Raw genomic sequence first — 4,294 nt, 5'->3', positions numbered from 1 at the left:
CAGATGTTTTGTTAGGTGATCTAGAAAGGCGTTTGCCAAGCCAGTTGACGAAGCGCATGATTCTTAGTCAGATTGCAACCTTGTATGATCCTCTTGGATTTATTACTCCATTTACCCTTAAAGCTAAGCTATTGATGAGAGATGTAGTTACATACAGTGAGGGGGATCGACCAAGAGGGTGGGATGAACCAATTAATGAAATTTTGTATGAAAAGGCAAAATCACTGTTTGAGATGATGTTCCTGTTAGAAGAGTTGGAATTTCCCAGATGTATAAAACCGATACCCACCGTAGGCCACCCAGAATTGGTTGTTTTCTCTGATGGTAGTAAGAAAGCATATGGGGCCGCTGCATACGTCAGATGGGAATTGTCTGATGGTTCAGTTAGATCATATCTATTGTGCTCCAAAAACAGAATTGCACCAACAAGACAGATCAGTATACCGAGATTAGAATTATGTGGTGCTGTTGTAGCTAGTCGTTTGAGATCTACAATTGAAAGGGAAATGCAGTTTAAGTTCCAAAGAGTTATTCATATCACAGACTCCTCTATAGTACGAGCTCAGATTCAAAAGGAATCCTTTAGATTTAATGCTTTTGTTGCAAATAGGGTGGCTGAAATCCAATCTAGGACAAAACCAACAGAATGGTATTGGGTGCCATCTGAAAATAATGCAGCAGACCTGACAACAAGGGAGTGTACCCCATCAGAATTAGGACCAGATTCTGTGTGGCAAAGAGGCCCAGAATTTCTCTACTTAGATCATGATCAATGGCCGGTGAAGCAGAGTTTTGAGGGAGATGTACCTGATACTGTGTTTGTGAAAGCAACTACCCATGCATGTGAGGCTAAGGAGGTAAAGACAGTGATAGATATTGGTAGGTTTAGCAGCTACAAGAGACTGCTTTCAGTCACAGCTCGGGTAATGCAAGTTGTCAAGGCAAAGTCATTGAAAGGATTGTGTGAAGAGCCTACCGCAGAATGCCTACAAGCAGCAGAGAATTACTGGATCAGACAAGTTCAAGTCTCAATCCATCCAGATTGGAGGACTAGGTTCAAACGACTGGGGCCCACGCTAAATGATCAGAAAGTAGTAATGGTAGGAACCAGAATATCGAAGTGGATGAAAGCTAATTGGAACCGTGATGAATTCATTCTTTTAACATCAGACCACCCATTCACAAAACTATACATTAGTCAGATACATCAGGAAAATCATGATGGTGTAGAGGCTTGTCTTGCTAAATTGCAGTTAAAATTTTGGGTGCCTGGTGCTAGAAGAGTTATTAAATCTGTGAAACGGCACTGTACCACCTGTCGTATGATTGACAAGAAAGTGACCTCTCAATGCATGGGCGAATTACCAAAAGAGAGACTTGAACCTTCACCACCATTTTTCAATGTATCACTTGATCTTTTTGGACCTTATTCTGTTTGTGATACTGTAAAACGAAGGGTGAAAAGGAAGGTATATGGAGTCATATTTAATTGTATGGCTACCAGAGCTGTGTATATAGATGTTGCAGAAGGCTATGATACTGGCAGCTTTCTTAAGGTATTTAAAAGATTCACATCTATTAGAGGTTTTCCAAGAAAGGTGTTCTCAGATAATGGTGCTCAGTTGGTGTCAGCAAACAAGGAGTTGAGAGACATGGTTTCTAAGTGGAATCTTAAGGAATTAACTGAATTTGGAAGATTTGAGGGTCTTTCTTGGGAGTTTAATAAGTCAGCAGATGCACCGTGGCAGAACGGATGCAGTGAGTCCTTGATTAGGTTGGTTAAGAGATCCCTGTGTAGAATTGTTGGGGACTGTGTCTTGTCATATGGCGAGTTACAAACAGTAATGTTTGAGGTAGCTAACCTTCTCAATGAAAGACCGATTGGATGTAACAAAGTATCTGACCTCGAAGATGTTTCTATTGTTCGTCCTAATGATCTTCTTTTGGGTCGTTCTACAGTCACAGTGCCAAGTGGGATGTGGGATGAAAGTAGCAATTTTAGTAAGAGGCATGCATTCATGAACAGAATTTTTGATTCATTCTGGAAGAAATGGATGCGAAACTATTTCCCTAGTCTGCTTATTAGGCAGAAATGGCATGTAGATGTACGGAATGTCCAGACTGGAGATAGTCTTGGTAAAGGATTCTAATGTATTGAAAGGGGAATGGAAAATGGCACAGGTCGTAAGTGCTCTCAGAAGGAAAGATGGAAAAGTCAGGGATGTGTTGCTCCGGCATAAAATTAATAAGCCAGGAGGCAAATATTCAGGCCAACGGGATGTAAATGTAACCAGATCAGTTCATAGCTTAGTTGTACTTCTTCCGGTGGAGGAGCAGTAATCAAGATAGCTTAAATGTCAGGCGGGGAGTGTATCGTGATTATCAGAAATCACGATATTTTTGTATTACTATTCTATGGTGATTATTTAGATGCATATTTGTCTATCACAATTGTGGATGTATATGTGTAGGATTATTTATGTGTAAATACTGTATATACTGTATATTGTATGTATTAAGATTTCACTGATTGTTTATTGGAATAACGAGGAGTATGTTGATACCCTTGGATGATTTGGTACTGTTAGTGATATAAGCTTAAGTTACATTTATGTATAATCATAGTGTACTGTTAATATTAGTTAATATTGGAATGTCTTGAAAATGTTGTATTTGCGAGGTTCAATGTTTTAACTGATACTTGTTTATGAATGGTTAAATTTAAGCTGTACGGTTAACGTGTGAAACAAGCCGAATGGCGGCAGTTTGTGATAAACTATTAGTAGCCAGTCACGTGGCCATATTTCAAGCCTGGCTCACAGCCGGACCGGGAGTCCTGGGGTCAGTTGGTACGAGGTTAAGGAGCTGAGCAGAGGGGCCCCGAGTTTAGGTCTGGCAGCTGTCCTGTGTGAAATTGTCTATACTGTATGTGGACTGATGTTATTCGGGTGGATGTTTGGAAGACAGTGCGGCCATGTTGTAAGTTTACTGCATTTTTTAAAGTTTCAAATTATGCTTAAGTTCATGAATAATTGTCCATTTTATTTTGCATATTTAGTATGGTCGGTCACATTGTATAGTGTGATATTATTATTTGATATCATACTAAGGTTCTTTGTAATTATATATATGACGTGTGTTTGCGATTATTGCTGGGAAGTGAATCTGAGTTCATTCTTTTGTTGTTTATTATTTATGAAGCTGTATTTACCAGGTTGAATCATTAAACGGATCCGACACCGCAGAACTGCAGTGTTCATTCAAACCTGAATAACAATACAATGAGCGACGACGAAATCGTACAAGAATTGGCGCAGCAAGATTTAATTGAAGCTAAATTCAAAACTCGTTATTCGGAAGGCATAAGGACGAAGACAGCAACTATTATCTTGACATTAGCCAAAATTTCTCTTCCTAGTCAAGTCAAAGTTGGTTATGAAATCATTCACGTTCGACCATACATCCCTAACCCTTTCCGTTGCTTGAAATGCCAGTTGTATGGGCATGGTTCGAAGACTTGTCGGGCTTCCCAGCCAGTGTGTGGCAAGTGTGCAACACAGGGTCACGATGCTGAGCAATGCACATCAGAGACTATCTGTTGCTTCCACTGTAAGGGTGCTCACTCCACTTCCTCTAGAGATTGTCCCAAGTGGAAGGAGGAGAAAGAGGTCTGCACGGTGAAGGCAACTGAGGGTGTCTCCTACTATGAAGCAAGGAAAAAGGTGAAGCAGTTGCATGCAACTCCTACGCCGAATAGGTCCTATGCTTCGGCGGTGATGTCCCGTCCCGTGATGTGCTCTGCTGGGACACAGACTGACCCTGAACCGGTTCCTCTTGTCACACATTCTACCTCTCCATCTCAGCCTCCTGTCCAATCCACTTCTCAACCTGATACCCCTGTTACAACTTCCTACTCTCAGGCTGCTACTGCTTCTCAGTCAGTCAAGCCTAAAACGAAGCCTGACAACTCTTGTAAGAGTAATATGACCACCCTCACCAAGTCACGTCCTCATGTTCTTCCTGCTCCTGGCCCAGCGAGGGAGAGGAAGGGTAGCTCTTCCTCGGTGGAATCTGGGAACCTCGTAATTGATGAAAATATGGAGGTTTCCGTAAGCAAGCACAGGGATAGGTCCACCGGCAGTTGCTCGCCTTCTGGCGGGCGGCAAAAAAAGCCTAAACACACTGGCCCCCAAAGTAAATCTTAAACCGTCGCTTTCACTGTATTACAGTGAAATTGTAGAGGTATTGGGAATAAGTTACAAGATATAGCAATCTTGCTGTCAATACACAGGCC

This window comes from Coenobita brevimanus, unplaced genomic scaffold (assembly GCF_032717465.1).
Source record: "Coenobita brevimanus isolate Jiangsu-jjx unplaced genomic scaffold, ASM3271746v2 jjx.HiC_scaffold_1995, whole genome shotgun sequence".
In the NCBI taxonomy this organism is placed as follows: domain Eukaryota; kingdom Metazoa; phylum Arthropoda; class Malacostraca; order Decapoda; family Coenobitidae; genus Coenobita; species Coenobita brevimanus.
This window is presented reverse-complemented; position numbering follows the sequence as displayed.